Source organism: Oreochromis aureus, linkage group 23, assembly GCF_013358895.1.
Source record: "Oreochromis aureus strain Israel breed Guangdong linkage group 23, ZZ_aureus, whole genome shotgun sequence".
NCBI lineage: Eukaryota > Metazoa > Chordata > Actinopteri > Cichliformes > Cichlidae > Oreochromis > Oreochromis aureus.
Window position 1 is genome coordinate 19,511,014 of NC_052963.1, and position 26,104 is coordinate 19,537,117.

Genomic DNA, 26,104 nt, shown 5'->3' on the forward strand with positions numbered 1-26,104 from the left:
TAGGGACTAGTAAAGCACTATATAAATACAGACCATTTACCATTTTTTTATATTTTGTGTCTTTGCGTGTTTGATCACTATGTACTTCATTTTCAAGTTTATATATTTTTTAAATGTATTTTGTGCAGGATATGTTATTTTGTATATATATTTGAATACTTTATTTTCATAAAATATATACATATAAATATTGTAGTACAATGATATACTGTAGATCTATTTTTTACAAGTAAAAGCAAATTAATGTGATTAATCATGCTTTACTAAGCATGACCAAGAGCATTTTTTGACGTGTCAAAAATATTACAAAAATCCCAGTAAGTTTTGAGATTTACTTGTTGTGTCTGAAACTCACTGTATAGTGGATTTTTTTTGTCACCATTTCCAAACGTTTAATGCCTATTATCATATTCCATATAGTATAATAAATCAATCAATCACTCAATTAAAAAAATGCACTGTTCATCTTCTACTGTTTTGTTGTTTATTTGTTTGTTTTTTAACGTAAGTAGAATTTCTGTAAACACTGATAAAATTGTGATAAAATTCACTGTGTGGTTAAAACAATAAATACAGAAAATTCCTCAATTTTAAAATAGACATTGTACTGTATTTTACAGGTTTTGTTTGTTTGTTTGTGTGTTTTACAGTGTATAGTAGACTCAGAGTATCCCACATTGCTTTGCAAAAAGTATTTATACAACCAATGGCCGCTGTCCAAACATTAATGTTGATCTAGATCTGTCACATTTTTAACATGATCAAATAAAATGGGCTTTGTATGTGGAAGCCAGGTGAGGGGCAGCCAATCACAAGAGAGTGTGCTCTTAAAGAGGGGGGCCATTAAGTTTAGAGGGTTTTTGTTAACTGTGTCTACCACACCTGATATCCCCTCAGACTGTCCATGCACTCAGTGTAATCCAGTGTAATCATTTCTGCACAGTTGAGGTCATCTATGCCTACTAACTCTGTGAGTGTACCTTATAACAGACTAAACATTCCCTCCTATTCTGTAAGATCCTCTATGCAGAACTCCCTAAATTCTGAGTTGTTTCATAAAAACCTCTGATTATTTCTCACAGCCTCTGAGTGATTCGGGTGACTAACAAACACTGGCTCCACAGCACAGAAGAAAGACTTTAATTACCTCTGTCATAGCATCATGTCCTTTTTTCACATCCTGTGTACGGATGAAGGCATGTTTTTGACACACTACAAACCACATCCTGCTCACCTACATCCACATCCATCATTTGTGCTGCGTTCGAGTGTCTGCGCTGTATTCCCCTCGAACAAATGCGATTTGCTGTAATTACAATACACCCTGTCTGAGGCACCTGCGCAGGAACTCCTGCCAATACAAATTCCCCGTGTTTTTTTTCTCTTTTTTCCTCATCTGCTACACGTCTGCTAAGTCACCCGGAGGAGTCGAGCGAAGTGTGCGCAGCCACTCCGAGGGAGTGTTTTGCATTAAAAGTCCTTTTGAGTCGATGTAAGTTTGAAGGAGGAGGAGAGGGGGGAAAAAACAAAAAAAGAGAGAAAATTCTGTCTTTAATAATGCACAGTGTGAGACGGCGCAGAGCAATATACATTTTTAATTACTAAAGTGACTAATATCTAGGTTTGGCTTTGAGGTTTTTGTCCCATAAAATATGCATTTGTATTTTGTTCCCTGCAGCTGAGCTGGATACACACACCTGAGCGCCGGGCTTTTAGCACACGAGGAGGAACACGATGTGTTCAGGTACTTCACGGATGGGGTAAGGGAAGCCATGCATATGTAAAATGAAATGATCTGACCTCTTTAAAAATCTTTATTTTTAATTCGTTTGATCAGAGAAGAAAAAAGCAGCTTAACGATGAGGGTTTCTCTGGAGATGAACACAGAGAGCCTGGGTTACTTTTATCTCTTTAACCTTTAATTAACCAAACAGTCCCTTTGACATTTCTCACTTTCAAGCATCACGAAATGCAAAGACGTTGGAAACGGGAGGGGAGGTAAACAACAACATATGGCGACATGCAAAAGCCAAAACGTGATCAAAATGAGGCTCTGAGACATGTTTTTCAAAAAAAAAAATTCTTATAGGTGGTTTGGTGTCAAAGGGAATTCATGCCAAACTTTTCAGTCGACACAAAACTGGATATCAGACACATAAGAGAGCAAAATGTAGCACAGTGGTGCTTAAAAGGCTCCAAACTCAACAGAATTTAGCGTCTTTCTTGGACTTCCTTGAGGTGATGCCGAGTACTTTTGCACAACAGGGGGTGAGAAGGGACAAAAAAGAGAATTTTTGCTATGTGCAAACTTGTCTTTTTCACAGTTTCCCATTTGTCTGTGCATTAATTGGAGAGCCTTCCCTTTTTAGATGGAGTGCATTATTTATGACGCAGCCTCAAACGCGCAGACTGAAGCCTTCCACACTCGCACACAGACACGCTCGAGATAGAGTTTCTCTACCAAGACAACCGAAGCTCTCCTGACACCAACCGAAGCTCTCCTGAGTGAGCTGACGAGCGCCGATCCCGCCTTACCTTAGCGTTCCCTCATAAATTAAAGTTAAATGAACGCGAGCATAAAGTAGCTGTGGCCTTTAAGTGGAAAAGTAAGTCATTAATCAATCATGTGTCTTGTCACTCCGCCCACATCCCCTCGTTTTAAAAACCAATGTCCAAGGGAGAGCCGGCTGCTAACCAGAGTTTTGCACTCCATGTTTTCTTCTTCTTCTTCTTCCCGCTGTCATCCTACAAAGATCTGCCCAGAAGGGAGAGTCAACCTACCTAATTCGAGCTTTATGTTTTTTGATAACTCATTCCATTTCACACACAGTATAAATTTTGATGTCGTATGCCGTTTCAGTGCACTTAGCTTCTCCTTTTCCTTCCCAAAGTCTCTTGCATTACCGCGAGCTACTTTCCTCACAGAGGAAAAGAACCCCAAATTTTTAAAAAAAGAAACCTTCCTGGATGAACAGGCTCCTCCGCTCCTTCTTTCGCTCGGGTCGATCCGTAGCTTAGCGTAGCATAGCGGCGGGGGGAAAAGTGTTTACCACGATGTTTCAAAAGTTCAGCCGACACAATATGATGTCAATTAAAGGTGACAAAAAGTTTAACACTTCCATATGCAGCAGCGGCACTTGAAAACCACAGAATCTGACTTTGGGAGTGGAACTATTAAGAGGGTGCCAAAAAATGTGCCAAGTGTCCATATGTTTCATAAGGTGCACTTTTTTTATTATTCTTTGTGAGATTTGTCCTCAACAACCCCAGACTTTCTTCGTTAGTTAGTAAAAAAAAAAGAAGAAAAAGAGGGGGGTGAGTTTTAATCCTCCGCCTTTCTCCATTTCTTTTTTTAATTGTATGGGTTTTTTGTGATTTGAAAGAGGCCCATGTTTTCTCCTTCTCGTCTGGCCTCTGCTGTAGTTTCTGCTTTTGCTTGGCTCCTCGTAGCAGATTTTGGTCGCGCGTAAAACCTCCCGTCTGTTTCGTTATCTCCTCATCCCATCCACTCCAAGGAACGTTTACGGAGTTTTCTTCCAAAAAAACAGAGAGCCACCGTTGTTGTGGGTTTTTTTTTAAAAGAAATGTATTTATATTTTTTGCCATCCTGTAAAAAAAAAAAAAAAAAAAAAAAGCTCATTACTCCAGTGCTGGTGATATTTCATGTAAGTAGCTTCAGCTTTAAGACAACACGCTGCTCTGCAGGGAGCGGGGATGAGAAAAGTCCACAACTGTCTGGCAACGTGAAGTCCTTTCCAAACCGTTTTATGTAAACAGGAACCAAAATGTGTTGCTGTCAAGTTAAGTAAGGCTTTTTTTTTTCTTTTTTTTTTTTGAAGTTCTGGGAAAAGTTGACGTTTTACTGCAAGTGGCAGAAGTTTGGAAAAGAAAGCAACAGAAATCCAACAAGCATTAAGATGCTGAATGGAAGCTGATGTGACAGCTTTCACCAAATACAGAGAGAAGGAGAACAAATAAATCATGAATATAAAGCTCAAGCTGCTCCCCACAGTTTTACCTTAAATCAACAGCTTTTTTTCTCGTCTTGATGGCTGATTCTAATTTTGATTTTGCTGTTGTAGAAAGTTGTAATTATTTGTTGCTTAATTACAACTACAGAGTGTACAGTTTAATTTGGGTTTATGTATAGTGCTATTACAAATGAACTGTCATGTTAAGGTCCTTTACATTACAAGGTTATTTATTATAATTCTCTTCAGTTCAATTTAGATTTATTTAGCAACAAATCACAAGACCAGTCACCTCAAGGTGCTTTATAATGTAAGGTAAAGCTATCATCCCACTAAGAGTAACCACTTGGCGACAGTGGAAAGGAAAAATACGCTTTTCAAAGAAAACCTGCACCAGAATCAGGCTCAGTTGGGGCTAGGGGAGGAAGAAAGGACATAAAATACACTGTGGAAAGACCACACGAATTGGATGAACCCCTGCTGGCGATGGTAGGGAGGAAGAACACTGTTTTAATAGGAAGAGAACTTAAAACCTCGGTCAGGCTAAGAAAACAGAACAAAGGCAGAAAGAGTCTTAAATTCTGAGTAAAAAGACACCTTTCTGGATCACCATCTTTGCAAAAATAAAATTCCATCATACAAAAGGGTTGCTTTTCTCTCCACTTTCATTAAATGCTCCTTTTAGGGACATTTATCTCCACAATATTGATCACGTAGTGCCAACTACCAGCAGATACAACTCTGTAGAGTGGAAGTTCATCAGGTGTGTCCGTCTCCATCCTTCTCTTGTCTGTTCTGTTGTACAATGTACTGCAGACAAAGCACCAACAGCTGTTAATAGACTGTTATCAGAGACTTTATTATAAAAGATAGACATAACCACCACTGGGGTCATTCAGTTGCTTTTTGACTCTGCATTTTGAACTCTTAACGTTAGCATTTTGGCTGCCGTCACGTTAGCTACTTTGGAACCAAAAGTGACCATATTTGGATAAAAGGATGAACTGCTAACACTGCCAAGCTTAGTTAGAAAGCTCAAACTGCATGGGTGCATTCGCATGGACTCGGATGCCAATTGCCAAAACACAAAGCACAAAGTTGGTCTAAGATGTCTGTGCTCTAATAAGCAGCAACCACAAAGAGACAATCTAGATGCCCAGTTCAGTGACTTGAAAAGGTAGAGGTGAGCAGCTATAGACATCTATTACTGCTTCTACCAGTCAGTTAAAGCGGCCACACCCTCAACTTGAAGCTTTATAAAGTTTAAATGAGTCATGAAGGAATTCAAATTAAAACTAATCACAGAGGTAAAAGATATTTTAGTCCTTCTCAAGTGGTCACTGAGGAACTGATCATTTCTTTGACCCACTCTTCTGTACAGAGTCGCTTCAGTTCATTTTGACTTTATGCACAAGGCAAGGTCTGTCAGTTTAAGGTCCCCCCCCACAGCATTTTAGTGAAGCTGAGGTCTGGTCTTTGACTAGACCATTTTAGCACCTTGATTCTTTCCTTATTCCTGTTGCATGACCCAAGTTATCAGACAGATGTCCTCAAATCTGACTCTAGAATACTGCTATAGGGAGGAGTTCGGGGTCTACTCAATGACTGCAAGTTGCACAGGGCCTGTGGCTGCAAAACAAGCTCAAATCATCACCCCTCCACCACCATGCTGAGGGTATGATATGCTGTTTGGTTTTACTCCCCTTTGGTCTCACCTGTCCAAAGGACATTGTTCCTGAGGTCTTTTTGTTTCTCCTTGCAATCCTTCCAAACAAGCCGTGCTTGTTCAGTCTTTATCTAATTGTACTGTCACCAACTTTAACATATAGCATGCTAACTGAGGCCTGTAGAGTCTGAGATGTAGCTCTTGGGGTTTTTTGATTGTAGGTTGTAGCATTATGTTAAACACTGGAATGCTCCAGACATGCAAACTGCCAAAACTTCTGCTTTCATAGAGGAGCTCTGGAAGCAGTAAGGGTGGACTGTTTTTCACAGGAGTGCAGAGAGTCCTGTGAGACTCTTTCTTTTTCATGACATGGTAAATAAGTCTTTTTACAGGTTTTGTTCATGTTTGAACCTTACATGTGCAAATGTAAACTTAAAGCAAACAAAGAAGCATAAATCAGTCCTATGAATATATCCCTGGCTCACTAATAAAGTAATCTGTCTATGAACCAGTTTAACTGCCTTTAGGACACTGTAACACATTAATATTTGAGATTTCTCTTTTTTTATTGCCTTTTTTTAAACCTCCAATTTTACCTATCATATTTTGTAGGTCACTCGTCCAGATCCAGCCCCAAGCATCATTAGCATCGTATCCAGAAACAACACCAGAACAGAAACTTTATCTCGCCTGTGGTCTGTTCGCCTCCCTGTGCTCGCACATATTCCTTTTTCCTCATTCTCCACTTCTGTCACACCCCGTCATTTACTACATCCAGGAATGCCCCATACATGTATTCTCTACACGCCTATGGCGCTGACCTTTGACCCCCTCACCACTGGCTCCTTGCAGTCGCCATTCCGGTGGAATTTTATCCCCCTTCATCCGCTGCTCACATCTGATCTTTTTTGGATAAAAGCATCAGCTGAACAGCGACGTGTAGCAGTAAAAAATAGAGTTCATATAGAGATGATTCATGCTCGCTGATCTGGCAGCACTTTGTAGGGCTCTTCCAACAGGAAATAACTCGGAGAGGAACCAAACCAAAGTGGATGAATTAGGCATTTCCTCTAGACCGCTGTTAACCCTCAATGTACTGCTGGAGGGTTTTGCCAAATTACAAATGTATGCATCCGCTACGTTCATATTACCTTTGAAAATCAATTCAGTTATCAATTTTTTATACTTTTAGGGACATCAGTGGTTTTTATGGCCTTTTTTCAACAGACCAGAGGCTATGCTGCTATTTTAAGTGTGGCTTGTTTGCAGAGGATGATATAGTAACAGAGAATATAATCACCTACCTCATGCATGCTGTGTCATGATAGTTTTTGGTGTAATATAGAAATATAAAGTCTGATGGTGGTTGTAGCATGAGCTCAGTCTGCTCAGTCGTTAAATCCTGATCTTTTCATGTGCACGTTCTCTCTGGCAGGTCATATTTTTGTATCACTAATGTTCTGTGTTTCTGTATCTTCAGCCTGAGATCTCAGCTCAGAAAACAGACCCTTTTACTGTTTTAGCACCAACACTGTGCAACGATACCTCTGACAGCCCGAAAAACTGGGCTGGCCTTTGTATAACATTCATGTCGTCTTCTTAAACTTTTACTATTTCCCCCTTTTATGAATACAGTTGTCTTTCATTTTGTGTATTTCATGTTTTTATACTCCCTTTCTCTTCAAATCACCTTTGGTGCAAACGTCTCTGTTTTAGAAAGATTACATAAACAAATGTCATTATTTTTTATTATCATTTATTTATTATCTATTAGCCCTGTGATAAACGGGCGCCGCCCACCTCTCGCCCTGTTACATAAGTCTTTTTTTCCTGCATTGCTCACTTTTGAGATTTTGAGCTGCTTTGCTTTGAGAATGATTAAAAGAAAATTTCCTAAACACACATTTAGATGTTTATTTCATATTTTCTGTTGAACATTTATGCAATTAATTCATTTTCTCCATGAACATGGCAGAATTTGAGTTTTTGTAGCTGCTGAAGTTATTTTTTGTTTTATGATGGAATGAAAAGACATTTTTAAAATCCCCTCTTAAAAACCCTTCAAATCTAATATGTGAGAAGAGTGATACACAAATATTGAGACAAAATGCTACAAATATATGTAGGCAAGATAAAAAAAAATGCATTTGTTATGCAAAATCCCATAAACGGTCATTTCCTGTTAAAGTGAATTAAACTGCATGTAAGGAGGCGGATTTTTTTAGAAATCTCTTCATCATCACTTACAACCACTAAACTTTATACAACATCTGTCAAACTGCCTCTTTTTCTTGCTTTAACGATATTTCTTGATTTATGTATTTATATAAAGTTCAAAAAACTCTATTAATTTGTAAAGACAGCCCCTCATGTGCATGTTTAAACATCACATTTTGCATATTTAACTGTCTTAAAGTAAGTAGCAACTTTGGGAAGTCGCATGGTGATATCTCTAATATACTTTTTCTTGAATCTGTGAATTTCTCATCTACATTTAATCTATTATCTGTATTAATGTAATGTATTCATCATTCTCTGAAGCAAAATCTCCCTCAACAGTCCCTCAACAGTTTTTTTTGTTTTTCATTTTTCAAAGATGTACACAAATTCTAGGACATTTTATTCCCAACATTGTGCCATAAAGAACTTTTTTGGGGGGGGGAATTTTTTTAAAAAAAAAAGATTAACTTAAAATTCTCCCTGCAAGAAAAACTTTGGCTCAGATATGTAAAAAAACAAAAACAAAAAAAAACATGAAACACAAATCTTGAATCTTCATTTAGCCAATGTTCAGCTTTAAAAAAAACAAGCCACACATATAAATGCCTTTGCATATTTAAACACAACATATTTAATTTAATAAAATTCCTGCTCTTCACCTGTAGTGTCTCCCCTTAAGATCAAGGCTGTTGCGCTGTCTCTGCAAGAAAACAAGCTTTTCAGATTAATATCGCATAATATCTTTGTCATGCACAGCCTCTTAACTCCCAGTGCTCTTCATCTAAACACAGCATCAAATATAAACACTTGTTTCCTCTTTAAATTGGATGAATTACCTTTTTATCCCTCAGAATTCTGGGATATATCCGCCTGTGGTGAAAATGTTTAGTTGATTTTGTTTCTTTCCTCCTCATTGACATGTTTTTGTTTGATGCTTCAGGCCCTTTGACTGTTGCGATCAAACACAATTTTACCTCAAAAAGCTCCTGAAAGCCGAGCTGCTGCCGCCGCAATATGGTTTGATTCATGTTTCATTTGCTGAAATATTTGATTTAGCACCTTGATTGCTGTCTGTGTGCAGCAGCCTCAGTGGCAGCGGCAGCACAGCAACACAGGTAAACAGCACTCAACAAATGAGAAATAACACACTCTAATCTCCATGTATTTAATTGCACGTCCCTCTGTGCCTCCACTTTATCCCCCCCCCCCCGTCCCTTGCCCCTCTATCTCTCTCTTTCTGAGAGAGGAAGAAGAGGAGGAGCAGGAGGTGGTGGTGGTGGAGGAGGAGGTGCAGTCCCTCCTGGCAGCTGAGGCCAGTGAAGATCTGTGACAGATGGGGCCGAGTCACAAAACTCACAGCCTCGGGCGAAATTCATCCCCCAGAACTTTCCACAGGGTGCCCAGATTTACCTGATCAGAGAGATGTGGAGGGAGGGGTGTGTGTTTCAGTGTGTGTGTGCGTGTGTGCATGTGTGTGTGTTGGGCTCCAAAAATGTGCAGAGGAAGCTGAGGAAGCCTGGCCGCCTGTCATGGCTGACACAGAGCCCATCTGCCTCAAACCTGTGGCGCCCTCAACCACCTCCTCCCCTCCTTACACACACACACACACACACACACACACACACACACACACACTCCGCCCTCTCTAAACGCCCGTGTTTCTCTGTGCCACCCCCCCCCCCCCCCCTAGAAATGAAACACAGATAGACACAGACCTTATGATGGCTACACATGTCGCCAGCTTTGCATACCTTCAAATGCACTGGGAGTCTTACTTTGAAACTGACACACACACACAAAAGGAAACTATAAAAGACAGACCTTATGTGTCCCATATGTGATGCCACATTGAATTTCCGGTCGAAATCATCAGGGTCTTTTTTTAGTCCTCTTCTTCATACCTCCTCCGTCTCCTTTTTGGTGGATGACACTGAGGTGCGAGTACTCAGGAACATGATGATCTCCAGTTTCACTCCTGCAAAGGCTTCAGGTCTTGCAGAGTGACCACCAACGGTGTCAGGCTGTTGTAAAACTCCCAAACCAAAACTTTTTTTTCTCAAAAAACGAGAGAAGTTCTTTGGCTACGGAGAGGGTTTCTTTTTTAATGAAAGATGAAAGCCTGAGAGTTTCCAAAAGACCACCCACATGTTGGAGGATATACGGGGTCCATGCAGTACTCACAAGGAGTTCTTCTTTAAATTAAATCTAAAAAAAAAAAAGTCACTAAAATTCAGTTTTTGGGGTGGTTTTTTTGGGGGGGGGTTGCTTTTTGTGCACATGGTGAGAACGCACAGAATAACCTGTAGTTATGAGTTAAGGTTAACTGACACGTTGTTAATTGTACTCTGCCTAATTTGGCTGTGCACTGGACCTGTACGTGACACTGTACACTGTTTTTAGCTGCTCCGAGCATGCTCTCCGAAAAGCCTGTTTTGGTGGAGGTGGCTGGCTGTCGCTGGACAGCCAAGAGGTCCAATTCAGTGACTTAATTTAGGCCAGAGTTTTGTGATGAGAATGAGGACCCAAATGCAGACCCAAAAGCACCTTTAATCCAATAGGTGGATAGCCCAAATCAAACAGAAGTCCATACACAACCGAAATAGTGTGAAAGCAAGCCGAATCCAAGCAGGGAACACACACAGGTAATCTGAAAAAGAACAAAAGAAGGGCAGGGCTATTAATACACACAAGGTGTATTAATAGCCCTGCCAAGGTGAACAGCATCTAGATACTGAGACAAAACACAAGAGACAGGGGGCTCACAAACTAAATCAACTAACCAATACACAGACTGGTCCCACAGCAATTTAACATTAATGGAAGGCATGGAAAATAAAACAAGGCAGAAGGAATCAGATATAAGCAAAACAAAAAACACTAGACCTCAAAGAAACAATAACTAAGGCTATGATTAGACAAATAATAAATATATAATAAATAATAAAATTAATAAATGTGAAAAATATGTATCAATCACAAAGAGGGTGCTGTCCCAAAAGCCTCCTCGTGACTGCTTTGGCCACTAGAATATTGCAGTGGTTGCAGATGCCTTCAAAGTGAAAGTTCTGCCTTACTGCCACAAAAAACATGTTTCAAAGGGCACAACTTTTACTTTGAAGACAAACAGTCTTCTTTTCCAGTTTGTGTTCGACTTTTCAGTTTCATTACTGCTCAGTAAGCAGTTGGTGACTGTTAGCAGATAAGTTGGCATCCTCTATGGAAACTGCAGGTGACTGTGGGAATCTGATAGCAACCAAATCAATCACAAGGAGGTTTTTGGTACAACACCATATATCTCTTTGTGACCAACACACCTAATGACAGCCAGCAACCGCTAATCAGCCAGCCAAAGAATTCATATTTTCCCTTAAATCCAGTGGCTGCCAGAGTCTCACTGACTGGTCTTTAGGATTGTGTCAATGGGGGCTTGACCTGGAAGTTCCAAGAGCTGCAGTTCCACAGGCGGCCACTTGAGGCTGCCTTACAGAGACTGTAAAAAAATAATTACAACATGCCAGCTTTACAGCAGTTTACAGTCTACAGTAGAATTTGGTTTTAGTCGCTATCGCTGACTTCCTTTTTCATGATAACTATACCGAGCAAATTATTTTTTATGTTTAAAATATCACTCAGGACATGAGTGCTTTTAGCCCAGTTGGTTGCCAATGGAAATATTTGAGAAATAACATCAATTACTGTGCAGTTAGTGATACAACCACAATGTCTAAGAAGTCTGTGCTCCAATATGGGTAATCTTGTAATTTTAGTAGTTTATTTGTAGCACTAATTAACAGAAATCTAAGTTAGTTTATAGACTCATATCACCGTGTCTTCCAAATATGGTCACTTCTAGCTCCAAAAAACCCACAATGGCAACAGCAACGATGCTGTTGCCATCAGTGTAGTTGGGGACATCTCGATGAGTGCTGCCAAATCAACTGTTTTTGCTATTGAAAAAAAATCATAACTTAAGACATAAAATAATAAAGTGAAATGGATTTGGATGGAAGCCAAAGGGTTCATATACACATTTCTCTCCAATATGGAATAAAAAGATTAAACCCAGGTCAACAATAGAAGATGGAGAATAACAAGAGCACATAAAAAGACACATAAACAGGGAAACAATGGCACAATCATAATGATGACAAGTTTACAGAGCTGTAAAAAAGTTTGCAGCATATTTACATTTTCCAACAAAATGCTGAGCTCAAACTTCAGATAATTATATTTTTCCAGATTGAATTTAGTGAACATTATCAAAGTTAAACTGCACGAAGAAGCACAAAGACAAATTAAACCACCACCACCCAAAAGGCCTCCTTATTTTGTATCTCCTTCTTAGTCTTTAGGGCCACTGCTATCAGTTGCTTTTGAGAAGGTGATAATGTAAATTATCTAAAGACACGTTAGTGTTACAGACCAGGACAAGTACAGGAAATGAGGTGAAATAATGATTTAATCCACCAAGTATTAAAGCACTGCAAATGAAGCTCCATATGCTAAATGCCTTGCTTAAGGGCTCTTAAATAAAAGTCTTTCAGAGACTATTGAAGGAAAACTCTGCTCTGGGTTCAGCTGAAGCTGCAGTGTGAAGAGAATTTCTTCTCGGGTGCACTCGGAGACGCCTGCGTCGCGTTGATTAAGCCGCTGTCACTGCGGCGATAGATGAGGAGTCGCAAGCTGTAGGGCCTCTAATTGGGGAACAAAGGTGTGTTGTTGTGGCGCTGCTGCTGCTGCAGGGGTGTGTGAGGTGTGTGTGCGCGTGTGCGTGTTTCTGCATGGGGAGGAGGGTGTCCAATTTCTTCTTCTCTGTTCCGAGCCGTCCACCTTTTTAGCTCGCGCTTCACTCGGTAATTAACACCTGCCTCCTCAGTATGGCAGCGTGACGGTGCTGCGCCAAACAGCCCCGAGCATCATCGGTTTGTGCGTCTGTGTGTTTGTGTTGTGTGTGAGGGAGAAAAAGTGAGTTTCAAAGAGAAAGACGGAGATTGACAGTCGTATGATCAGTTGTTCTGATTTGTGTATAAATATGTAAAATCTGTGCGTGTGCGAGAGGTTGTGAAAAAGAAACAGACAGGCAGTGCGATTAGTGGCATTGCTGCCACGCAAACACAAACACACTCCACTCTGCTTTCAAAAGTGTGTTTTATTTTTCTTTTAGCTTGCAGCAGCAGTCTCTGGTGGCTCTATTTGCCCCCTTCCCCCCATGAAAAAAATGTGCTATTGGTGACATAAGGCCAGAACAAAGGGACTGGATAGATGGATCTACCTTCTGCACTGCCCAATATTCAAACAGCTGTTCGTGGTCTAGTAATACAAGGTGTGGTATGGAAAAATTAACCAGAACCTGTAATCTCTGGAATGAAAAATAAATGAATAATAAATGTATGAAGTCGATGGGAAAGTTAAAAACACTGGAGATCCTCCAGTGCCTCCAAAAATAAGTCAGTCCGCATAGACCCCCGGTATTACAATGTCCAGTTTTACAGCAGAAATAAACACATTTACAGTCTGGTAAAAAGCACAGTTTGGGGTTTGGGGCGTGGTTTGAATTTTTAATAACTCACATATGTGGACTGTTAATACTTAGAGTTATGGCGACTTTGATTTTCCAGTTAATAGCCAGTAGCTGTTGCATCACCAATCACTGAGTCACTGAACTGGGTTTCTCCGCTGTGTTTGCAGTGTTGGTGACTGTTGGAGAATTTTAGATGAAATGTTCTAACAATTTTTTGTGAAATTCTAGTATTCTATTAGTCAGAAACATAGATAGTATTGTTCCATTTAATATGTTGAATACAGCTGACTAAAGGCTATGTTAAAGCAATGTATATCTCCTGAGAATTCTAATTATTATGGTCACATAGGACACAGGTGAAAAAGTAGCTAGTGCCTACTTCATAACAATTGCTTTGATAGATTCAGTTTGTGTCTGAACAAACGAGATGGTGACTGCCAAAATTCTAACATTCAGCTGTTAGCACATTTGTAGCTAGCATACTCTCCCCATGCTACAAAAAAAACTGTTTTAGTTAACAATTTTAGAAGACTTTTTATATGTCGATTTGTTTTGTAATGATGTAAATGTTGTTTTATCACTGAGTTTTGCTACCAAAATCCTATCTAGTATTACAGTGACTCATAAATGCACCTTGCTAACTAAGCTAGCTAATGCTAGCTTAGTTAGCAGCCTACTAGCTCGAACCAAGAATACGATTTTGTTCAAATATAGTCACTTCTGGCTTTTAAATGTAGTGGGTGACCATCAGTTTGGTTATGTCTATCTTTTCAGGCTTTCTGATGTCTTTCAAAGTTTTTTTGTTTGTTTTTTTCTATTTATTGTTTTAGTGTACACTGACTAGCATTGCAGTTTCAAATTGCTGTGTAAGACTGTACATATGGTGTTGTGACTTTGTGGTGACTTTGATTTTGACTTTGTATATGAATTTTCTACGTAAAAAAAGGTCCCTACCTACACATAACAGACAACTTGGCAAAGAACCAGTTTTAAATCATATCTCACTGTGGCATGCAGTGTGTCCTTAACAAGTTAAGGAAACTGGACAAGTGGAAGAAAAAAGAAGCAGCAAGCCTAAAAAAACCCCAAAACAACTATAAACAGCAGATGAACAGTAACAGGTCTGATGGAGTGCTAATTTTTTTTTTTTTTTTAAGCATGGATGTGTGTTTCTGGGTGATTGGATGATGTGCTTGTGTGGAAAGTGACAGAGAGAGCACATATGATGAACGTGACGCTGAAAAACTGATATTCATTTCTGCATGTGTTGGTGCGTAGCAGCATCTGTTTTCTTGGATCTGAGTCTGGGTGCTCAGTTTGCCTATTTAAAGCTCCGGGGAGCGCGAGGGTGTTGGAGAGGTTTAGCTCGTATGGATGTGTATCCTAATGTGCGTGCAGTCCAAGATGGTACAAAATTCAAGTTCTAAAATTTAAACTTGAAGTGCTTGCAGCGGTATTGATTGTATCTTCCTATGCTTTAAAAGTTTCTTTCAATATCAGTGCATATAGTTTTACTTTTTTTGTAGGAAAAAGAAGTGCATGCATCAAAAGTTTGGGTGAACTACAGCAGTCTATTTTTTTTTTTTTTGTGGGCGAGTTATTACTTCAACTCTTTACTGAAGCAATTTCAGCCATAACAACGATTGATTAAATATGGCAGAAACATGGTGTATCCTAAATAACATGAAATGAAACAAAGCATGGGTGTTTTGATGGAAGACATTTTTAAAAATATATATATATATATTCACATGTGAAACTCTATTATTGTCCTCCATTATCACGCTTTGTGCACATACATAGAGCATCTGGACATGTTTGTCTGCAGGACAGGGTTTATGAGTGTACTCTGTGTATTAAAGGCCTTTGCTGAGGTTATGTGGGCCCCTGGGTGCCTTGGTAAAAACAGTCCTCCTACACAATTGAGCATGGAGCCATAATTTCGCCCGGGGCTCACCTACCCACAGCCACCTAATGCATGCTGGGTATTCACATGTGAAACGCAGAGTGAGAAACAGAACTGGAAGGCTTTTTTCTTTTCCACACAGTGTCCTCATATGTCATAGTATAGGACATGCAGCCTGAACCCAAGCATGTAGTTTGATGGGTAAAGAGTGGAGGACTGCGGGGCAAACATGGGCACTGGAAGAACTCTTGTTTTTTGTTTTGGGGGATTTTTTTTGCCTCTTTTGATCTGTAATAGTGTTTATTTTGGAGGAAGTGTTAGTTATGATATGATACTGAGGTGAAAAAGACCGGGCCAGAGGCATATTATTTAAAATGCCGTTCAACACTGTAATTTTTGCTAACATTGTTTTTGTTTGAGGGTTTTAAATGTAATAAACCCCTGAAAATCACAACAAGGCACACATTTAGTACATATTTAGTACATACACGACATACAAATCTACCAGTGATCATTTTCTGATGAGGTAGATTTGAAATATTAAGTTCATTTAATGCCTACTTGAGGCTGGTTCCAAAAGTGAGTCAATCCTCATAGACTCCTATGTTAAAATTACCAGTTTAAGAGGGGAAATAAAAATGGTTACAACCTTGAAAAAAGATAGTTTTCGCCTCTATTGATAGTTTCTCCCTCCATAAGAAAAGTGCAGATGAGAAATTTTTATATAAGTCAACAGTTAAAACTGTTTTAAGGTTCAGGAGTGGATTCTGGGTAGATATCGAGCCATCTGCTAGGCTCCTCTGGTATCCTGTAGTTCGTATACGACTTATTTAGGAAATAGCAAATTAATAACAGCTGTAGTATGGAAGCTTATTTCTGACTCTGAAAAACTGCTTTTGCAAGGCAGAAAAAAAAAGAAATTTTGAGTTAGATATTTCAAAACTAGTTTATTGGATCTACTTTATGAGTAAGTTGAAATTTTGAGGCAATGACTTGAAATTTTGACTTAATGAGGGCAATTTTTGTTTTTTTTCAGTGGTGGAAACAAGCTTCATCGATCATAGTACATTTTACAAATTCTACTGTTTCACTGAGCTGGACTTGTGTACATAAGCCGCTGCCGTCTTGGTCTACAGGGAGTGCAGAATTATTAGGCAAATGAGTATTTTGTCCACTTCATCCTCTTCATGCATGTTGTCTTACTCCAAGCTGTATAGGCTCGAAAGCCTACTACCAATTAAGCATATTAGGTGATGTGCATCTCTGTAATGAGAAGGGGTGTGGTCTAATGACATCAACACCCTATATCAGGTGTGCATAATTATTAGGCAACTTCCTTTCCTTTGGCAAAATGGGTCAAAAGAAGGACTTGACAGGCTCAGAAAAGTCAAAAATAGTGAGATATCTTGCAGAGGGATGCAGCAGTCTTAAAATTGCAAAGCTTCTGAAGCGTGATCATCGAACAATCAAGCGTTTCATTCAAAATAGTCAACAGGGTCGCAAGAAGCGTGTGGAAAACCAAGGCGCAAAATAACTGCCCATGAACTGAGAAAAGTCAAGCGTGCAGCTGCCAAGATGCCACTTGCCACCAGTTTGGCCATATTTCAGAGCTGCAACATCACTGGAGTGCCCAAAAGCACAAGGTGTGCAATACTCAGAGACATGGCCAAGGTAAGAAAGGCTGAAAAGGCGACCACCACTGAACAAGACACACAAGCTGAAACGTCAAGACTGGGCCAAGAAATATCTCAAGACTGATTTTTCTAAGGTTTTATGGACTGATGAAATGAGAGTGAGTCTTGATGGGCCAGATGGATGGGCCCGTGGCTGGATTGGTAAAGGGCAGAGAGCTCCAGTCCGACTCAGACGCCAGCAAGGTGGAGGTGGAGTACTGGTTTGGGCTGGTATCATCAAAGATGAGCTTGTGGGGCCTTTTCGGGTTGAGGATGGAGTCAAGCTCAACTCCCAGTCCTACTGCCGGTTTCTGGAAGACACCTTCTTCAAGCAGTGGTACAGGAAGAAGTCTGCATCCTTCAAGAAAAACATGATTTTCATGCAGGACAATGCTCCATCACACGCGTCCAAGTACTCCACAGCGTGGCTGGCAAGAAAGGGTATAAAAGAAGAAAAACTAATGACATGGCCTCCTTGTTCACCTGATCTGAACCCCATTGAGAACCTGTGGTCCATCATCAAATGTGAGATTTACAAGGAGGGAAAACAGTACACCTCTCTGAACAGTGTCTGGGAGGCTGTGGTTGCTGCTGCACGCAATGTTGATGGTGAACAGATCAAAACACTGACAGAATCCATGGATGGCAGGCTTTTGAGTGTCCTTGCAAAGAAAGGTGGCTATATTGGTCGCTGATTTGTTTTTGTTTTGTTTTTGAATGTCAGAAATGTATATTTGTGAATGTGGAGATGTTATATTGGCTTCACTGGTAAAAATAAATAATTGAAATGGGTATATATTTGTTTTTTGTTAAGTTGCCTAATAATTATGCACAGTAATAGTCACCTGCACACACAGATATCCCCTAAAATAGCTAAAACTAAAAACAAACTAAAACTACTTCCAAAAACATTCAGCTTTGATATTAATGAGTTTTTTGGGTTCATTGAGAACATGGTTGTTGTTCAATAATAAAATTATTCCTCAAAAATACAACTTGCCTAATAATTCTGCACTCCCTGTAGTCTTAGTTAACTATAATAATCTTCCTCGAGGAGGCGATCCAGCTGCAAATTCTGACTGGTAACTTCTGGCTTCTAACGCAACCTTAAAACATGATGGTCATTGCAGCTATCTATGTCCATCATTGATATACAGTCTATGAATGAGACATGATGCTGATAATACAACTTTATTCTCGTATTCTGACATCTAAAGACTTTTGGGGGATTAACCAGGTTTTTTGTTTTTATTGTTGTTGTTTTTTGCTATATTTGAATGACTATTAAAAAAAGTGGTTTGATTTAAAGCCAAATGTAAATCAGATGTTCTGTGCTGTTCATACAAACAAATACACTTTCTACCATTCAAATGACACACTGTAGATATTTATGGAAATTAGAACAACTAAACTAAACGTGTCATTAGCTGATTGATGCAGACTTGTTGTTATGCGGGCTACACCTGTCGCCAGGACATGAAAAGCCTTCAACACATCTTGAGTTGTGCTTTGTCGTGTGCGACACCCACTTAACACACATACAATTTCTTCATTCTTCTCCTGGAGATAGAGTCTGTCACTCTGCTACCTGTTGTCCTTTAAAAAATAACACATACACACACACACACACACACACAAAAACCAGAATAATGCAATAATTTTACGCTGTTAATCACAGCATTGGGAGGTGCTGTCAGTCATTTTAAACGATGGAAGAAAACCCAAATGATTCCGAGGAAAGTCAGATGGTGAGCAGCTGGATTTCTCCCTTGCCTCATGTGAATTTGTTTTCACCATCCTTTAATTGTTGGGCTGCTTCAAAGCTCGCCTGTTCGGTCGTTCACTCCTAACAACCTCGCTGGGTGAAGAAGGCACGTCTCGGGTCTGCGGCGGCTCCTAATCGCCCAGAGTTACCACTGCTTTCGGGGGGGATTTAGTGTGTGTTTTTGGCCTGAAGCTGCTAAACAGACTCATAAGCAAAATGAGAACGAGAGAGAGAAAGGAGAAAAAAAAGCCCGGCAAATCTGACTTTCAGGAGTTTGGAAACCAGCCAACTTCATCAGAAATGAGCAAAAAATAAAAAAAAATGATGGAAAAAGACACATTCTGGTGAACCGCGCACATACATCAAAGGCCTGTGCAAATATTGGAAGTATTCCCGAGCCAGAAATCCCTCGCAGACACATTTATACATACAGACGAGTGACAAATTAAAAGAAAAACCTCAACCCTTGAGCTTTGCAGTGAGGGAATCTGGTGGCTCTGTTATGCTGTGGAGGCCAGAATCAATACATAGTTGTTCCAGCTGATCACCTTTGAACTGCATTTCTGCAAAAAGCACCTGGATGTCTAAAAACCACACGCAACACTAGAAAGAAGAAGGAGCAGAGAGAAGGGGAAAGAAAACGATGGAAATGTGTCGAAATGGAGAACTGATTGTGCGCAGACACAAATTGGAAAGAGGGAGGAGGAGGCAAAAAACTGTAGTGAGTGAGGAGGAGACAGAGAGGGAGATGTATGTGGCGGACATGTTGGCGGTCACGCTCTGCTGTCACCTTCTTTTTGACCGGAATTCATCCTCCCCTGGCGAGTTTCTCCCATCTGTTCTTCCACTGAGCAAAACTCTGCAGCTCCCACTGCTGCACGCCGTCCCGCTGTCCTCCCCACATTACTGATAAAACCCTCCAAAAATAAATAAATTGTTTAGAAACAGGTCTGTTAATATTCAGCGCCTGTTTGCTTGGTGTCATCTGTAACTCGGCTGCATGAGAGCTGTTTAATAAAACGCTGAATATGGTCATTGTTGTGGCCAAAATACGAACAAGCATGTCACATTCGCACCTTTTCTCTGGGGGATAGATCTCTGAGGACTGCTTAGGGGAAATCATATTATATCAGTGTGAATTTTTACATAATTTAGTAGCAGTTTGGGCTTTCAGATTACTAACTTCAAGAGACCAAACCAGCAGGGATTTTTACGTGAAAGTGATAGTTCTGTGGCACAAAATGTTTCCCGTTTATTCCTTAATGGGACAAAAGGTCAACGGAATCAAAACTAAAAGAATGCTAAATGCTCCCCTTAGACTGCTACATGACTTGAACAGATTACTATCACAAGAGGATTGACAGTTATTGACCAGTTATTTGAATTAGAATGTACAACAGTACAGTGCAAAAGTCTCAAGTTACCCCTCATTTCTTCATGTTTTGCTAGGAAAATGGGAAATAGTGACCTTTTGAAACATGCAACTATACATAGAAACACAATACTTGACGCAAAAACAGTTTGTACAATTGTAACAAGCTTGAAAGTCAGTATTTGATATGACCACCTTTATTCTTCAACACAGTCTGAACTCTCTTAGGCAGCTTTGTTGTCATGTCTTTAAGTAGTCTTCAGGAATAGTTCTCCAGGCTTCTTGAAGGACATTCAAAGCTCTTCTTTGGATGTTTCTGCCTTTTGTTCTGTTCTCTGCCCCAACACTGCTTCAATAATGTTGAGGTCCAGGCTGTTGGGAGGCCAATCTATGACTGATAGCGTTCCACTGTGTGTTTGTCTGGTACAAGGACTGGACTGAAAATGAGCGAAAAAGCAGCCAATGCCCAAAGAAGAACTTTCAGAGATATTCAGAAAGCCTGGAGAACTATTGCTGAAGACCTCTCCATTTCAAGAAAATTGGGCTTCTTAGAAGCGAAATAAAGAAATGTAGAGTGGCTCAAGACTTTTGCACAGTACTGTGTGTAATCAGTTTGGTCAATTGAATTGGTCACACACAATTTGATAGACCAAATTAGTCATACATATTGAAAACACATATTGAAAACTGAATTTCGAGGCTTCATATTACCCAAAATGTGTATTGCTGATGACAAAACCCTTTATTGTAAGAACAAAGAAATGGACCAGTCCTGCCAAAAAAAAGAAAAACCCATCACTATCTAATGATCTCCAAGTGCAGTGTCACCTTATAGTTAAGCATTTAAGTTTGCTTAGTTTAATTTTGACCAAGCTCACAGGTGTAAGACAACAGCTAAAGTAAAACCATATTAATTAACCATATAAGGAGATTTTCCCCAACACATGAAAGAATAGAATAGAATAGAATAGAATTCAACTTTATTGTCATTGCACATGTCACAGGTACAGGGCAACGAAATGCAGTTTGCATCCATCCAGAAGTGCTTTAGCCATGATATAGCTATATTACAATATATATTAGCAATAATATAGATATGTAAGTATATTACAGAAATGGGTCTATTGTTGAATAATTGTTCATTGAATAATTGTTCATGTGACTGCAAAACCTAGCATACGCCTTCTGAGCAGTGCTAGAAGTTGAGATTGTCAAGGCTAATACATTAGCATGCTAACTTTAATAGGTATATGACTGCTACTAAATGCAGAGACATTTACATTGTGTTGATAATGTATATAATTAGGTCTTTTACTGTTTATATATGTGAAATTTTAATATACTGCTCTGCACATAGTTAGCGTCTATGTTTTGCCCTATTTTTTTACAAAACAAACAAGCTAGCTTACATGCTCTTAGCCTGCTAAAGCAGTTAAAAAGATATTGCCAGCTATATGGTACAGTTTTTATCTTTGAAATAAGAAAACATAAACTCTTCCAAGTAATCTGTGTTTACATACAACATTTCAAATGACTTGTACTAGTGTAGTAGTTTTTATTTTACTGCTTCCTGTAAGTAATAAACTAACGTAAATATACTTGTACCACTGCTGAAGAGCCCACATTCAGTCCACTTAAAAGTTTGATAATTCTTTTATTTATTTTAGTGAAAATAAGCAGGAAGTAAAACAAAAAGCCCTTTAAACTATATTTGTGTAGTGCTTTAGTGTCACTTGAATCAGAGCATCATGTTTTGGCTCTTTCTTCCATCCTAAACTCGCTGACAAACTCCAAACCTTTAACATTCGTTGTTTTCTGTCTTTCTTGAAACGCTTCAACAATCTTTACACCAAAGAAGAAGAAATCTCCTTTAATTTTCCTGCTTGAAGGAAAGCGACTGCTTTAAACATCAATGGAGGGACAAAAAAAGTCATCCTTGTGTTTTTCTCCTTCTATCTGCTAAAGACATCTTACTGAAGGAGCGTCTTTGTATTAACTTTTTAAATTCCAATTACAAAGGAGGTTTAAGATCTCTCAGCGGAGTTTGACTTAGAGTCTGTGTTTGATCTCCTCTACTCCGCAGGGACCTCCTCGTCTTCCTCCTCTCTCCTCTCCTGCCTCTTCACCTTCTCCCTCCTCTTATTATTCCTCTGTCACCCTTCCCAATCTTCCTCAGCTCCGTTTTTTCAATGCCTCATTCTCTTCATCTCATTCCACATTCACCTCATCATCAGCTCCTTCTCCTCTGCCTGCTCTTCTTTTTCCCCCCTTTGTTTACCTCCTCTCAGTTCTCCCTCTTCTTTGTTACCCTTTCCACCTCTTTTTCACCTCCCCCTCTGCTCTTCTTCCTCTCTTACTCTTCTTTTCCCTCTGTGTTTGTCTCACCTTTTGTCTCACTTCCTTTTCACCTCCTTCTCTCATCCACTCCTCCCTTTTCCTCCACGTTCCCTTAATTTTCCATTTTCCCTTTATCTTCCTTCCTCGCTTCTCCCTCTCCTCCCACATATTCTTTGTTTTTTCTTCCTAAATACCACTCTACCTCTTGATTCTTAAGTTATGACATCACTTTCAGATACTGTTCATCTGCTGTAGGTAGTTTTTCTCTTTTTCTCTCAGCTTCTTCTTCCTCTTCCTCTGTGTCTACCTTCCTAATCCTCCTACAAGTTTTATGATCCAGTCCTTTTTCCTCTTTGCTTTCTCACATTCCTCTCCTTTTTCCTCCATTCCCACTGATCCTTTGGCTTTTCCTCTTTAGACTTTCTCTTTCCTCTTTCCTCCTGCAGTCTTTCACACCTTACAACGTGGTAGGATAAGGTGTGTGTGTGTGCGTCTTTGCCAGTATGTGTGTGTGTGATCAGCAGCCCTCCAGTGGCTGCTTAACGTTCCCTTTGTGGCTTGAATAACAGCAGCCGACAGCTTACACCTTGCTGAATACCTCCACTAACAGTGTGTCGACAGTATAACGCCTGTGTGTGTGTGTGTGTGTGTGTGTGTGTGTGTGTGTGTATGAGTAAGAGAGAGAGAGAGAGCAAATCCGAAGCTACCTCGCTACCTATTCGACTTAATAAAGGAGTGTCTCGGTAACCATTACCCCCACAGCCATGCAGAACAAATTACATTTAATGGGGTTTCTTTGCCCCCACAGTCGTTTTCAGCGTTCGTTTCAAAATTTCAATTTAGTGCTTAATGCTAAGGTTTCCTTCAAAGTATTATAGAGCAATATTATACCAATTACGGCATCTGCGAACATTAAATTAAATGCATTAGCGCAATATTGGAGGGAAAGGCAGCCGTTTGAAACAAGTTCTGTTCCAAAGCGATGCAGGCAAACGAGCCGGGATATGAAAGCTGCGCAAAGAGGCCTGACGCCCAAACGCAATTATGTTTGTTGTCTTACACTTTGTATCTCCGCTGAATCATTTGCTTTTTGATATTCCATATGGATCCTGTGGAGCTGACCCCGCTTTCATTTTACACAGTGCAAATTACTCAGTGAACTCAGTGTCTTTCTGGGCTTTGGACAGATTTATAAATCGCTATCCCATACATATTTTCAAGACCATCCTATGATGTAGATAGTAGACAGTAGTTTATTATATACCATAATGTCCCTGATGATTTTAGATATATATATGTAGCCACCCAGACGATATATGTGACACCTAGATGTTGGAGGTCGATGCTTTCTGCCAGTAATAGTCAGTGAAATGGCAGCAAGGCATGTACACAGGATCAAAGTGGCCTGCTGAAGTTCAAACTGAGCGTCAGAAAGGGGAACAAAGGTGATTTAAAGGACTTTAAATGTGGCATAGTTATTGGTTTGAGCGCTGCAGAAACTGTTGATCTGCTGGAGTTTTTCTACAAAGCCATCTTTAGGGTTTAAAGAGACGATATGCAGTGAAATGCCTTGTTGATGCCAGAGGTCAGCCTGCTGATAAAACAGTAACTGAAATAACCACTTGATGCGACCAATTAAAGTTAATTTGTATCAGTAAATGGCTTTGAATATTTAGGCCCATTGAGCAGTTATTTACAGGATAAAAACAATGACATATGGATGGATAGCTCTGTTATCTTGCTGTCTTGATGAAAGAGAATAATACATACTTGGTATAGTAGTTTGCTGTTGAGCCATGCGACCTTAGGTCTCCAGAGGGTAAGGGATTTGGGTCGTTATACAGTGGTTTCACTGCTCCGGCACACTTGGAAACAGACTGGAGGACCAAGCAAGCATGTTTGAATATTGCCAAAATGGAGCAGTCATTTTTAGTAGCAGATACACAGAGAACTAAAGTTACATCGATCACAACCTCTTTAACTTCAGCATCCCAGCTGTGGTGGCTGCTGCTCAGTCTGAACTCTGCAGAAGTCCCTTCAGAGATGTTTTCTTAGAGAGTCTGGTAGGCTCGGCTGAAGTGTGAAAGCTGTTCTGGTGCAGTGTATTACAAATTGGCCGTCTGCACCGGGACCTGTCATCACATGCAGAAAGAATACGGTGAAGCAACAGAATTAAAATAATGAGATAGTTAGGGCCTATTTTCTTAATGAGACAGGGAAAATGAAGAGTTTTAAGGGAGTGTCCAGTCCCAGATCCAGCCTATGAAAGAAATCCACCAAGGTCCAGATTTGACTTCTCCACATGTGGTCATTTTTAGAGGAGGAACTAAACTTACAGTAGGGGAAAAGACAGAAAACCAAAGGAGGAAGAAAAAAAAAACAGATGGCTGGACGAGGACCAAGACTGAAGTGGTCACGTGACGGGCGGCGTGCCATGGAACTTCCTGCTCGCTCTCCCTTTCTGTCGCAGCAGTTGGTGTCACTACTCGCGCCGTCTGCGTGAATTCGAGGCCCCGGCTGAACAGATTGGCCAGTCGGCGAGGATCACTCGCAGAAAACTCTGCTAATCTCCCACCGGCTGCCTCGACCACACTCACATACACTGTCTCTCTTTCTTTCTTCCCTCTGTACAGACTTCTCCTCAAAACTGTGTCGAGGGAGGGCAGAGGATTCAGAAAACATGTCATCATGAGCTCCGTTCCAAACCCACATATCCACCGTTCGGAGAAAAAGAGGTACCTACTCTTACAATATAATGCGATGACGTTATCCACCATCTTATGAGGATATCACACCCCAAAATTCAGCCAGTTTGCAAACACATAGTGCTTTCTACAACAATCAATGCACGTATTCGCTGTTTTATATATTAATCATATGTCACAGTAATCATTTTTTTATCACTGCCTTTTAGAAAAATGCTGATTAACGAGGGAATAAAGAGGCAAAAGCATCCAGCAGAGAAAGTCAACGTGGAACTGTAAACAATCAAGAGAACAGCAAATGTCAACAGTGGTGCTCTGAGAGTTGTGATTTTGCTTTTTAACTAGACTTTTTCACCATCACACTAAAGAGAAGTGGCTTCTGAACTCACTTCAGTCCATGCAGCAGAAACAGAGATGTTAAATGAAATACCATAAAAACACTATTTTTTTAAAAATCGACAGAAACGTGTAAATCAGATTACGTTCTTTGCTACTTTGTTTTCTAACATAGAGTACTGTGCAAAAAGCTCAAGCCACCATTTATTCCTTCATGTCAGACTTCCCTGTCAGCAGCATCTTTTAAAGTGTTTCTTTGGACATTGGCTGCATTTTGGCCCATTTTTAGTCCAGTCCTTATACCTGACCATTTTCAGAACAATGTTTGTTTGGTAACCTACTTAACACTGACCTTTGAATCATTCTAGAATAAAAAAGGCACCTAAGTCAAGGGATGAACCCGTGCTGTGTCTACACATAACAGAGATCTCAGCAAAAACAATTTTTAAATTGTATCTTCACAAAAACACATTTCTCATTTCTTTAGTTGAATCTATAAAATTGTCAAAGATAACACAGTTTGATGGATATAAGATGGCATCATCGACAAGGTGACTCTCAAAGAACTAGTGTGAAACATATCTCAGCATGGTGTGCAATGTGTCCTTAAAAATTTTGAGGAAACTGAAAAA

The 26,104-nt window shown here is 39.9% G+C and overlaps 1 long non-coding RNA gene across 1 annotated transcript; it reads left to right on the top strand.

Moving 5' to 3' along the window:
• The first annotated feature begins 1,716 nt into the window (after positions 1-1,716).
• Positions 1,717-26,104, top strand: LOC120436433. Its single transcript, XR_005610419.1, has 3 exons — positions 1,717-1,760; positions 25,065-25,166; positions 25,346-26,104. It is a non-coding gene; the product is annotated as an uncharacterized LOC120436433 (long non-coding RNA).